Here is a 14,661-nt window from a genome sequence, read left to right as displayed (position 1 = left end):
AGTTGATACAAGAATAGAACATGGCAATGAAACAATACTTGAACAACTGGTTAAACTGTGTGATGGCCAGAAAATCCAAAAGAAAAAGCAGCAAAAGAACATTGAAGAACTTAAAAAACAAAACTAAACTAAAAATAAAAAACCTCACAGACTTGAAGGGAGGATCATCATGTGGTTTACAGACAGTAGTTTACAAGCTAAAAAAACAGATCTAATCAAAATCAAGTTAGCCTTCAGACAACCATTGTATTTTCACTTTGCTGACCTCATGAATGCAGTAGGTCACCACCCAAAAAGCATCCACGGATTATTGCAGGTTAAGTTCTGGTTCTAATGAGAAACGGTTAAGTTTTGTCAGTGCAATGCTTCCAAAAAAGCTGAAAGGGTCAATGACTTCAGCCTAATATGCAATACATTTGAGCAGAAGTGAGAAGGATAAAAGAAGGTACCAATATAGAAGAGGTGTTTTAGGTCACAGAGCACATATTCTTATACAGTTAAGTGTGTTATACTGGAAAAAAGACACCATTGACCTGGGATTCCAAAGAATAGGAGAACAAGTAAGCAATTATACATATATTCATGGACAAAAACATTTATTAAGACAGAGTTACAGACGTAAATAATTATACATCCATCTAGTACAACTATCAGAAGAACATTCAGATTACCAAAATAAATGTTTTAAAGTCAGAAAATTCACTGTTAAGATTAGACAAACAACTTTAACTCTCTCTTTGTATCACTGCACACAGCCTACCAAACAGTGATATTGGTTGAGTAACTATTCCAGGAAAGTTAGTAAATTATATCCTTCAAATGAAAACTCCATATAGCCCATAGACTCTCTGACCTTCTTCTCTCCTGCATGTGGAATTGGTGAGATCTCAGCATTTATCACCAAGAACTGCGTCTTCTATGGCAGAGTGATTAGGAAAAAGCTACATCCTGAAAAGGGCACTGCAGAATCAGACTTCTGTGTCCACGTGGAGTCTCCCTGATTTCCGTGGAGTTTCACCCATGCTGAATCAATTACAGAATTGGGTCCATAGTTTAATATTACAGTTGCTCTGTGTTGATTATATTCTATATGTTGATTATATTGGGTGGGTGAATAAGGGAGACTTAGTATAGTAGCTTGTACAAAGTGATGAGGTTGAGGCTGATCAGACTTATAGTGAAATGTATCTGAGAGAAAAATGTAGTTTTTTTACTTCCTACAGAAGCAAGATGTGCAGGATTTATATATTACTGCATGCAAATGGGATGGTTGATATGTGGCCTATATATAGTATAGAATACTCATAACCCTAAACAATATGGCTGGCACCAGACGGTGCACTAGGAGAGTGTAGCTACTTCTATATTAGGTCATGGTTCGCAGAACAGTGTATAGATCATACAGCATGTAAAGTGCAGGAGGACAGTGATGGTAGGATCTTGACAATGACTGCAAGAGTAGTGATGTATTCTGAGTGGCTATAGGAGTTTCTTTCTCAGCCTATTGGCATTGGTTGGACATGAGTTAGTGGCAGAAGAATTAAGGTGGATGGTCTGATCTTAGCAAAAAATATTTTTAGTAACTTTTGCATTCTAGTTTTTTGTTTAAACAAATTTAATTCTCTTAAGGAAGATTTTTATCCCTGAATGTTCTCAATTGACATTTAATGCAAAATATTAAGCCTGTACAAGGTCAGTAATGGCAAACTTGCTGTTTGTATAAACTTTAAATACAGTGGAGCACAGATCTTGTGTTGTCTACTATATAAATCTCAAAGTACATTGTTGGCACTCAAATAAATAAGAACAGCCTGCAAAACAGTTAATGTAGATTATATATGAACTTCATGCTCCCTTCATGAAAGGGAGCTTATGCAAGGGGGGGTGGGGCAAAACCACCTAATTTGCTATGTCCCATAACTCAGAAAACAGCTTGCCTGATTAACCTCTAACAGTCAAAATAAAAGTCTTCTCTAGCTCATGATAAAGGATGTGAATTTTCAGGACAAAAGGAGCTGTTTTTGTTAGAGACAGGGGAAGAAGAGACAGTGGGGTTGGCACAGACACTTCTACAGCCTTACATATAGTTTAGTTACTTACCATGACTCCATAATGCAATACACTGTATGTAAATACACCTGCAAGAACATCTATATGGGAAAAGAAAGGACAGATATACAAAAATGGAGACCTGGCTAAGATTTCTACTTTTAGTTTTTCTTTTCATTTACAAAGTAAGAAAGGAAAATCATAAAGTGTATATATAATCATACATTTCCAGGGAAGTCTACTACCTGAGACCAGAAGAGGTTGTGATATATACATATCTAGAAGAGATACGTTTTTCAAGCAATAGCTGAAAACTGAAATGAAACATTAGGAATAGAGGGTTTATAGAATTAAAGCAAGAAATCAGGAGTCTTTAGCTAGTTAATAAATAAATAGAAAAAAGTGTTAGATAATCAACCGAGAGCCTGTACCACAAACCCTTGGCCACATGGGCCTTGAACCTGCAAAGATTTCCATGTATGAAGCCAATGGAACTATTCACATCAACAGCGTGAAAAATACACACAAGTTTTTGCGGCCTGGGGCCATCACTACAATGGGATCACTTGCATACAACAGAACTACCTGGTTGATAAGGGTTTGCAGGATTGGAACACAAATTCACACGTTATATATTGGGTTCTCCTTCATTTGGTATCAGTCACACCTTGGGGAAGTGGCAGAAAAAAGACTGTGGAGCAGAGATGAAGCCTGCTAAACTGGATTCTCCCCTTTACGACCTCCGTTGGATCATGATGGAGTGCCAACTCTCATGTCCTAGCAGAAGGAAGGCTGTCTCTTAGCCAAGGAAAGAGTTAAGATGTCATCTTGATGGAGTTTAACAAAATAAAGCAACAGGAGCTATTCAAAACCCCATAAAGGAGATAAAACCATTTCTATTTATTTTTGACATCTTTCTAAAATAGTTTACAACTTGACAAGGGAGGATGTGGAGTGTGTTTGCATATAAAATTTTACGTTTTTAATAAACTGGTAGTAACAATTAACATTTTTTGTTTTCAATCTTAAAAAACGCTTTACAAACATTAACTAATCCTCCTAGCGCTTCTGTGAGACAAATTAAGTCATTTAAAGTCCACTATAAATTATCAAATTGTGAAAGTGAGTGCCCTACCTACTGTCTCATAAAGGTTATTTGGAACACTTTTCCTTTTTTTTTTTTAAATTGTTATTTCATTAGAAATTCAACACAAAAAAAATGCAGCTCTGTTACGGTGCCTGGTAAATATTCACAAAAAAAAGAAGGTTTTTAAAAAACACCTTAATCTAAAAGAAGAAGAAAAAGAAAGATGAGCAAACTTGGAAGCATATAAAGTCAACCAGTTGTGAAAATCACAAAGAATTTGGTGTGATTGAATAGGCCCATGTTTCTAGCAGTTTAACCAACAAAGGGCTTTCTTATTGGTCTATTTCATGTGTGCACATGGGCGGGGGCAGAAGGGGTTAAGTGATTTTTGTTCGGTACCAGATAGATATCCTTGGAAACTAATCTCTACAATGTGGATACAGCATAGGCACCGTCTGAGCTAGGCTTCTCCACCCTACCCTTGCCAGTGAGCTTCATCCATCATTGAGAGGATAATTCAGCGTCTGTACCTATTCAGATCTTGGCCTCTATTGAGACTGCCAGCAAGAACGTTAATCATGATGGGAGGGAGGGGTCCTGTGCATGCTCTGTCCACTAGAATTGGATTGAAACCAACTGGTGTACACCTGTAAACCAAATTATAACTGCTGAAATTTGTTTTTAATCAAACCTTTAATTCATACTGGCTTCCACCGAGTCCATGATTTTACTTAATGTTACAAAAAACAAAAACCACCTGTGTGTGTGTACATTTCACTTGTACACTATAAAGGTTAGTACTTTTGGCAGGACTTTTTGAATCATTCTGCTGTAGGTGACTGAAATATGTTGAAATCAGTATAAACTCAGTGCACTTTTTCAAGCATAAAATTTATGTAATAAAAATTGCACATGTGCTAATCATGATAACATGATAGTGTCCTTTCATCAGTGCTATCATACCTCATGACTATTCATTTTTGAAGTATTAAGTTGTAAATGGTTGGCTTTTCCTATTGAACTACACAGACTTCTCTCCAGAGTGCCTCTTCTCTGGTCTAGGATTAATGAATAGTTGATAATACTGCATTGAAAAATACAGCAGAAGCCAAAGTTAAGCGTCCAGTGCAGTTTGCTGAGTTCCAAAAATGAGCTTTAAAAAAATTTGTTATTCTGCAGTATGACAAAGAGAATCCCCCATTAAAAACAAACCCTCTTCCTGTTTGTTTTCCTAAAGAAAACTTTAAACGGTATTTTCAAATGTTATTTAAATGCTTGAGTTTCATTGAATTAATAATGTATCTGCCAGTGGGGGAAATCGTGCTTCACTAAAAAGACAGAATTCAAAGTTCAATGTTACCATATTTTCCAACAGAAGAAATTTCTGTGTGTAAAATTATATGTTACAAAACATATTTGAAGCCTTGTAGGATGTGAAGAAAAGATACAAGGTACATTACAACTAAAACCAGGAGCCAGAGAAAGAAATGTAGGTCAGAAAATGAAATCTAATTTAGATTAATATTGCTCTGGCTATTAGTAAAGAATTCTGCTTCAAAAAACAAAAACAAACCAACCACATAATTCTACTCTCCAATGGAAGATGAAAAAGGTAACCACATATTAACATAGTAAAACTCATAACCTGATGAGGCTTAAGGATTTTGACAATTACACAACTAAGTATTGTAAAGTATTAGTACTACTAATCTATTCATAAACAGGCCATAGGTCTTATCAATTAACACATCTAGTGCACCTTGTACTTTTAGATAATACATTACAGTAGTTAGCTTCAACACCCAAGTGAATATATATTTATTCAATGCACCTTCGAAAGGCATTAAAATAACTACTCTTCCATTATACTTTCCTAGATACACACATTTTAAATTACATGAATGCCATACTTGTTTGAAATAAGATTGCATTATGTCCTAAGAACTGCACACAACTTAGCCATTATTAAGAAATTCTAAATACTTACATCCCAGTCTCAATTTAAATAGGACAAACCAGACATATTGATTGTTTAACCACATTACTGGACCTGCTCTACTTCCAATACTGACATTGTGATGCACCCTTCTATTGAGACCTGTGCAAAGTCAACAGAAAATAAAAATAATCTGAGTCTATCATGCACCTAAAACCAAATCTCTTACTCAGCCTGTGTTATTTTAGCAACATAATTAATCTGAACAAGGGAACTGGGGTGGGAAAGTAAGGTACCCACAGCCGTATATTCCTCTATCTTGCCTTCATTTGCTGGATCACCAAATACTAATGCAATGCAATATTTATTAAGGCCATGACATCACTGAAACCAAGGACAAAGCAGATACATGAGTGAAAAGTAATATGAGGGACAAAATGATCTCTGGGCTGTCTTACATATATGGAGGCATAGCATAATTAGATTATAATTTTTAGGGTTGTCAATTAATCGCAGTTAACTCACATGATTAACTCAAAAAAAATGAACTGTGATTAAAAAAATTAATCGTGATTAATCACACTGTTAAACAGTAGAATACCAACTGAAATTTATTAAATATTTTGGATGTTTTTCTACTTTTCAAATATATTGATTTCTATTACAACACAGAATACAAAGTGTACAGTGCTCACTTTATATTATTATTTTTATTACAAATATTTGCACTGTAAAAATGATAAACAAAAGAAACAGTATTTTTCAATTCACCTCCTACAAGTATTGTAGTGCAATCTCTTTATCGTGAAAGTGTAACTTACAACTATAGATTTTTTTTGTTACATAACTGCGCTCAAAAACAAAACAATGTAAAATTTTAGAGTCTACAAGTCTACTCAGTCCTACTTCTTGTTCAGCCAATTGCTAAGACAAACAAGTTGTTTACATTTACGGGAGATACTGCTGACTGCTTCTTATTTACAGTGTTGCCTGAAAGCGAGAACAGGCATGTGCATGGCACTTTTGTAGCCGGCGTTGCAAGGTATAGTAACTCCTCACTTAAAGTCATCCTGCTTAACGTTGTTTCGTTGTTACGTTGCTGATCAATTAGGGAGCATACTCATTTAAAGTTGTGCAATGCTCCACTCTTACGTTGTTTGGCTGCCTGCTTTCTCCATAGCTGGCAGCCTCCCTACAGTCCCCCTGCCCCCAGCGCCTCCCGCCCGCCAGCAGACTCTGCGGGTCAGCGCCTTCCCCCTCCTCCCTCCGCCTCCTGCCCATGGCAATCAGCTGATTTGCCGCATTTTGGAGGCAGAAGGGAGAGGGGAGGAGTGAGGACTCGGCGTACAGGCTCCCCCTCCCTCCTGCTGGCGGCAATCAGCTGGCTTGCGGCATTTTGGACAGGAGAGGGGGGGAGGAGGGAGGACTTGGCACACAGGCTCTCCCTCCTTCCCCTGCCTCCCAAATGCCGCAAGCCAGCTGATTGCCCCGGGCAGAAGGGAGGGGGGAGGAGCGAGGACACGGCGCACCTCCATTCCCTCTCCGGCCGGCGGCAATCAGCTGGCTTGCGGCGTTTAGAAGGGAGGGGAAAGAGAGGGGAGGAGCCAGGACACAGCAAGCGAAGTAAAGGGGGAGGAGGTGGGGGGGAGAAGAAGTGGGTCAAGGGTGGGGGCTTAGAGGAAGGAGTGGAGTGGGTGAGCTGAAGGTTGAACCCCCTGCCCCTGGTGCTTACAGAGTCGGGGAAGCTGCCCTGGAACCTAACCCCCCCCCCAATTACATTAATTCTTATGGGGAAATTGGATCCGCTTAACATCGTTTCACATAAAGTCGCATTTTTCAGGAACATAACTACAACGTTAAGTGAGGAGTTACTGTATTTACGTGCCAGATATGCTAAACATTCACATGTCCCTTCATGCTTCGGCCGCCATTCCAGGGGAAATGCTTCCACGCTGATGATCCTCATTAAAAAAATAATGCATTAATTAAATGTGTGACTGAACTCCTTGGAGGAGAATTGTTATGTCTCCTGTTCTGTTTTACCTGCATTCTGCCATATATTTCATGTTATAGCAGTCTTGGATGATGACCCAGCACGTTCGTTTTAAGAACACTTTCACGGCAGATTTGACAAAATGCAAAGAAGGTACCAATGTGAGATTTCTAAGGATAGATACAGCAGTAGACCCACGGTTTAAGAATCTGAAGTTCCTTCCAAAATCCGAGAGGGACCAGGTGTGGAGAATGCTTTCAGATCTAGCACATAAATATCTTGCAATGCCGGTTACAACAGTGTCATGCGAATGCCTGTTCTCACTTCCAGGTGATATTGAAAACAAGACATGGGCAGCATTATCTCCTGCAAATTGTAACCGAACTTGTTTGTCTGAACAACTGGCTGAAGTAGGACTGAGTGGACTTGTAGGTTCTAAAGTTTTACATTGTTTTATTTTTGAATGCAGTTATTAATTTTACATAATTCTACATTTGTAAGTTCAAATTTCATTATAAGGAGATTGCACTACACTATGTGTATTAGGTAAATTGAAATACTATTTCTTTTGTTCCTTTTTTACAGTGCAAATATTTGTAATTGAAATAGTTATAAAGTGAGCACTGTACACTTTGTATTGTGTGTGTAACTGAAATCAATATATTTGAAAATGTAGAAAACATCCAAAACCATTTAAATAAATGGTATTCTATTATTAACAGTAAAATAATGAGATTTTTTTTAAATCGTGTGATTAATCATGGTAAATGTTTTTAATCGTTTAACAGCCCTAATAATTTTGTATATAGATAGTTTATTTTTAATTTTTTTAGATGTTTATAAATTTAAATTTTTACTGTTGTCATAACTCACTGGGGAGTTAGACAATTATTTAATGACAGTAGGCACTGAGATTCAAAAAGATGAGGTTTCATAGCCATTAAAACACAAATTGGCAACATTACGATGTCAAAACATACAAAGTTGAGTAAACTCTACTAAGTTCTCAGGAAAAGTAAAAACCACTTATCTGTAAATTTCTGCCATCATCTGTGGAAATATTTTTTCATCTCTGTGTGTGTACAGTGAAATCTACATTTACCAACAAAAATCTAATCCTTCCAAGCCTACATATAAGTTTAGACCTGAAACTATAAGAGCCAACACAAACAGTTTGCAAAATCAGGTTTCACACAGCTGTGTAACGACCATGTTTTAATAGGTACAACTCTGAAATCTCTGTTAGGGTACATTCTGTTTGATGTGAGAGAAGGTGAAGGGAAATATTATCCTTTCCTGTGAAAACAGATATCCTTCTTTACTTCCACATAAGTACAGTGCAAGTGGGACTCCTAGCATTCTTAACACTGTATATAAATTACATAAATCAAATTTAAATGAAATCCCACAATATTAACTTTCAGATTGCCACAAATACCCTACAATGCTGACTCATCTACTGAAGGGGAGAAGAATGCCCCAAAGCCACATTTTCACCTTCAGATATTTCTCTCAGATTTACTCAAGTTAAAATTACGTATATTCAGAAGAGGCTGTTATTCCTAGGCTGGGCTGTAGTTCTAGTGTTTTTGTTTAATTTCAACAAACTTGTCCAAGTAGGCCATTTGGTAAAAACCTATAAATGGTACCCAAGGGCTCTGTGTTCTTGCTGCAAAGAGGTCAGCTATTTCCTTCTAACTAAAAATAGTTGTGGTGGGGGAGGGGAAGCGGGCGGGAGGAGACTGAAGTTTAATTTAGCACCTGAAAAACAGTTTACAAAATAATTTTCATCATGAGGCAAGATGGAAGTAATGAAAAAAAAATGAGCCTGCTCATGAGAGTTAAAAATTCTTTGTGATTTTACAAGGTTGGCTGGAGTATAACCAGCTAGTATTAAAATAGTACTACAAATTAAAATAATAATAATGAAAACTCAAGGCAGGCAAAATGCACAGCAGAGATGCAGGGAAATCTACTCCTTCCCCAGACTGAATGGACTTATTTATCATAAAACCATCACAGAGTGCCACAGTTCAACATCACACCCACAAAGAGATGTAGAGACAATGGTTTTACAATGGATAGAGCACTGCACAGAGAGTCAGGAGCTCCAGCTGGATTCTCTTCTGACTCTGCCACTGACCTCTATGACCTTGGGCAAGTTACTTCACCTCTCTCTGTGTCTCTGTTTTCTTGTCCACCCTTTGTCTGTCTTGTCTATTTTGACTATAAACTCTTCAAGGTGGAAACTAACTCTTAGTATGTGTTCACTTGGGGCCAAACATACATACATACATACATGCACAATCATCCACAGTGTAAATTCTATCACCTGATTTGAAAACAGTAGGAAATAACAGAAAATATTAAAAGTGCACTGTCCCAGGGACCAAGCACTACCATACAGAATTGCAGGGTCAATTTTCCCAGTCTGGTGCCTGGCTCTCCAGATGGCCAGAGCTCAGAATACTGCTGAGTATTCCTGCATACCTCACTGCTGACCAAACTGTACCATTAAAGAACAATACTATTTAACTCCAAAGGATGTCTCATCCAGTCCTGTTCAGTTTCAAGGATGTTGGCCTTTGAGAATTGCTGCAGCCTAAGGAGCCACCGCTCTTCCAAAGAGGCAGGCCATATTATGACCCTTTGAAGGATAGGTCTGGTTCTGGCCCTGTAACTACAGAGATGGGGAAAAACTCATTTATAAATAAGTGGGAGAATGGAAAACAGGAAAAACTGGCAGAGAGGACATCTCAGGGCTCTGAAAGAGAGAAAAGTTCTTCTCCCTCCCATCCTCAAAACTAAGGGTATAAAAAGCTAGCCTTATAAAAGGCTTCAGAGGGATTTATGATCCATGCAATGGAAGAGCAAGAAGGTGAAGTCCCAATATCATTATGATAAATGTAGGATACATAAGTAACTTGGGGGGGGGGAGGCAGATACAGAAGACAACTTACTGCCAGAGATTTCTTCTTCTAAGGCACTTGGACTATTATGCAGCTGCCAATGTTTATATGCATGTATAATTATTAGCCTCTTTAGTACTAAGACAGACTTTTTAATCTTAAAAAATGGCCTGTTTGTTCTTTAGCTCTCTGAAACACTTATATTGAGATGCAGTAGCTGTTTAAATATCTGCCAGTTTTACTATTACTGCATGTAGCCCAAGAAAGGTTTAATACGTTTTTAATATGTGAGAGTCTATTTCTCTGTCCACCCCACCCCCACTGCCAGATCTACAGGGGAAAGGTTCCCTATTTGAATATGACTGTATTTGTGATGTTGCAATTATTAACTGTCATTTACCCAAAAAAAAAAAAAAGGAAAAAGAAAATTAAGAAATCTGAAATGGTGCTCTTGCTCCCATCCTGTTTGATATCACAGAAAAAGGAGTTATTTAATTTGAAAACTGTGAGATGTCTCCAGGTTTGGTAACACATTGTCCATATAGTTCTAGGCCAACCAAGAGGCCTAAATCCACCATGTGCTGTTATGTGGTAAGCAAGGTTTACTGCAGTTAATCTTGTACATGCTGTGTGAGCAGTCTCAGTTAAAGGTTCACTAATAAATGGGTCAAGGAGAAAGATGTGACATTACAAGCCTTCTTGTGTAATATGCTAACCCGTTTCTTTTCATTTCAGGTGGCCCTACAAAATAGATTGCTTTTCCCCCTGCCTCCTACTTTAAATGTGAATTGTACATAGAGGGGGTAAACATACCAATAATACAAAATCCTCATGCAGGAAAGTGAAAAATCTTTTAAGACAACATGAAGAGGCCAGACTTTGTGAAAAAATTGTATCTACTATAAATCTAACTTTTAGGGTGTGGTTTTGTGTGCAATAAGCCTATTTGAGAATTGAACAACATGTAATTAAATAGGCCAAGGGTCATTAGCATGACATACTGCAATACTGCTTGACCTCACACCCATTTAAAACAAAATAAACTGCTGCGATTAAAACAGCAACACAAAACAGGGAACAGAATCATAAAAGGATTATAGTTGGGAGGAACATGCCCACTAGCCTGTGCTGCTAAGTATCTATGCTGGGCACACTAACTTTGAAGAAGTGTCCTGTTGTCCTAATGTGTTAATGATAAATGATCAAGCACGTATTATTTTTGCCTCAATATATATGCAACAGGTCTGCAATTTTATTTTCTTGCAAACACTGCAGTAGTACTCTGCTTGTAATACAAGTCACACTGAATATTTTTCCCATAACACCAGCACTGGTCCATCACTTTGTTAAAGGATTGCTTTTCAGTTAATGACAGTATTACAAATCATAAACAAAAATTAACTTGTTTACCTACTTGGAGCTAAACTTCGATTTACCAGAGAGTGATCAACTCCTGTGCTTGCTGATTCAAACACTAGATGAATGGGATTCCCCTCCCCCACCCTGGGTTGTGCAAACTCCACACTCTCTACAGTGTGAATACCTTTTATTTTGCTAGTGAAATACTAAGGGGAAATGTGAGTATCTTAAGGCTAAGTTATCATTTAAAAAAACTCCTCTCCAAACTCACTAACCCTTCCCCTGCACAAATTAAAAAACAAATCTCCAAACAAACAAGTCTCCTTTCCCTCATTCAGAGGAACATTTCTAAAGCCACCACATTGTGTTACTACTCTCTGCCTTAACCAGGGTTTAGAAACTCCAGCAGAATTAACATTCATAATAAACCTTCCAACGAGGCAAGACTTTCTAGCCTTTCCAGTCACTTTAGGGTAAAACACATACACACACAAAATCATGACACACTTGAGAGAAACACACATAGCAAAAATGTGGGAAATCCTAAAAACACAGTCATAAATCCAGCAGAATCAGATACAAAAGAAACAAATATAAGAAGAGGGGAACATGAGGAAATTGATTCCGTGCACTGAAAAATATGGCAAAGGCAAGCCGTTTTAATCACTAAACTGCATATCACAGCCGCACACAAAAAGGTCCAAATGATGAATAATCAGTCCTCCAAACTCACCTCACTCAACGTGTATTAAAGGCACAGCTTTCACTTCTGGAAGCAGCAGAGAAAAGCCTCAACTTCTGCAAGAAACACACACAGAGACTTTTTCACTTGCAGTACATGGTGTAACTCTTCTTTTCCTAGGTCCCAGCAAGCGTTAAAGGAGACTGTAAATCCCACCACCACACACACACTCCTCCTCCTCCTCCACACAGCAGAATCAAAAGGAAGTCCCAGAGAGTGGGAAGAGGAAAATGGAAAGTTTTTGGTGCGGAATGGCGGTCAGGAGGTGCTGCTGCTCACTACTTCATTAGCAGAGTTAATGTGTTTGGTGTGAGTGTGTGTCTAAGGCTTCCAAGAGACAAGCAGCAGCAGCAGGAGGACTGAGAGAAAGACACACAGAGATAGTCAGTGACCTGGACTGGAGGGGGGGGGACCAACCAGCCACATTGACCTGAACTAGGGGAAGGTAGACACACACAAACCCTCTCTTCAATACCTCTCCCTTCCTCCAAAATCAGTCCCCACACTCCCCCAGAAAACTTCAAACAGCAAAAGCACGCCTACCCAAAAAATGCTTTGTTTTTTCTTCCAAGTACCTAAGGTAACTTGTTTAATCACTTAAGGCTTATTTTTGTCATTATTTTGAATCCCAGGGATTTTTTTAATCAACCCTCCCCCATCTACTAGAAAAACGAAATATTAACCCTGTGGACTCAGCATAAAAATGTCAAAGATGCGTGAACACTGCTCTCCCTCCCCTCCTCCCCACATACAAACACATACAGTTTGTCTGTGATAGTGTGTACATAGATATGAGTATATACTATATTCCCATTACGGTCTGGAGATAGCTTAGTTTACATTAATTGTATTAAATTATGTATTAGTGTATACTGTTATTATTTTGCAAGTTTCAGACTGCTGAAAGTGTCTTTGGATTTCAAATCTGAAAATATTCACAAAAATCAGTTTTGAAAAAGTCAATTTAAAATAAATCTAATTTACATTTCCACAACCCTCCCAGGAAGTAGATCTGGTAATAATGTATAGTTATTGAACATCAAACCATTCATGTGTTAAGCCAATTGGAAAAATACTCCAGAACCACCTTCTGTTTTTCTACCTATTCCAATTTTTAAGTGTTTTCCTCTATAATATGCCAGACAGCAAGAGCCTAATTCTCAATAATCTGAAACATAACAATCTGATCAAAAGACAATGGGTGTTTTTCAAAATTGAAAATAGCTGGGAGCTCAGCAATCAAAAGAGTACATCAGCAAAAATAAATTCTTATATATCTTATTATAAAACATGAGAGATGTAAAACTAATGTTTCTATAACATTATTAGAGCACATTAAATATGGACTTACACAGTCTCCATAATTGTGAATCAGCAGAATGGATTTTATTATATACCAGTTGAAATTCAACACCCCCAAAAATGTTGTTCTTTTGCCTTGAACATGCCCTTCTTATTTTTCTCTGGATTTGTACAGCTTGATACTGAGATATTACATTCAATCGAGAAAAGAAGGGAGCAATATAAAAACCAATGCAAGTAAATGATGCAACATTGCCCTGGTTACATGTGCTTCCCTTCCCCCAACCTCTTACTGGTGAGAGTGCTGTGTTTTTTCCGCCTGTAGAGTCACATCGTGGTTGATTGATTCTCCTTTCGCCTTGCTCAGTCATTCAGCTTTGGAAAGTAAATAACAAGTTGACATCATTACAGCTCTCTGCATTACTGTGACACATTCCTCTACTACCACACACTGTCTATTAGCTGCGCAGTAAAACCCACTCTTTTAAAGCTGGGATTCCAGTGTTGGGTTGCTTGCTCTGGCACAGCATAGAACTTTGTAAATAGCCTACTGCTATGTTTGAAACATAAAATGCTTAACCAGTGTCAATATTTTAAATTATAAAATGGTTTATATAGATATAGATATACAGATATGCAAAAACAGTTTTCTGACTCCCTGTCAGTGATGCAAGGTCAGTGTCAATAATATTCAGTTAATGCCCTGGCCGTGGCCTATAGCCTTATTTTACTCTTATGAAACAAACTGTCTATAATCAGACTATAAGGCCCTGAAAGTATACATGATTAATTGCATTTTTCTGGTGGTTAAATTGTGTCAATGTTTTGGTCTGGTACCTTATCCCGCACAAATGTGAAAATCACGCAAATACATTGCTTCCTGGAGTGTCTGTTTAGATACGCTAATCCCTTTGGTGGTGATATTTATTTTACATTGTAATTCATATTTTTTCAAGTGACCAGTCTTCTTGTTCTTTTGACTTATTTTTAGATTACAGAGGCTGTTATGCTAGTTATATTTTCAATTCCTGTTGCAGATTTAGATAAATCCTCCATGTGCTGTCACTGAGAATTCTCATAGTAAAGGGATTATGATGTTGTGAACAGAAGCTGCATAGAGATCATCTCCATGCACATTAAAACACGATACTGAAATGGCAAAAAAAAAAAGCACACACACCAACAAATTCTGAAACATTACGGCCTAAATGTAATGCGAGTCATATTCAGCATCTAGATATATGGTGCAAAATCATTATTACTAACAGAGACAGATTAGCAAAA

General features: G+C 37.7%; 1 protein-coding gene across 10 annotated transcripts in view; it reads right to left on the bottom strand.

Annotated features, from left to right (window-relative positions):
• The window catches only part of TBL1X (transducin beta like 1 X-linked), a 262,718-nt gene extending 248,966 nt beyond the window's left edge, over window positions 1-13,752 (bottom strand). For 4 of the 10 annotated variants that reach the window (XM_039500170.1, XM_039500171.1, XM_039500172.1 and 1 more), the window contains exon 1: window positions 12,067-12,461. The gene's annotated coding sequence lies outside the window, so the exon portion shown is untranslated. The other 6 variants (XM_039500175.1, XM_039500180.1, XM_039500173.1 and 3 more) reach the window with 5 other exon arrangements.
• Between the last annotated feature and the right edge of the window lie 909 nt (window positions 13,753-14,661).

The sequence above is a fragment of the Mauremys reevesii genome, linkage group 1 (assembly GCF_016161935.1).
Source record: "Mauremys reevesii isolate NIE-2019 linkage group 1, ASM1616193v1, whole genome shotgun sequence".
NCBI classification, from domain to species: Eukaryota; Metazoa; Chordata; order Testudines; family Geoemydidae; genus Mauremys; species Mauremys reevesii.
This window is presented reverse-complemented; position numbering and strand designations above follow the sequence as displayed.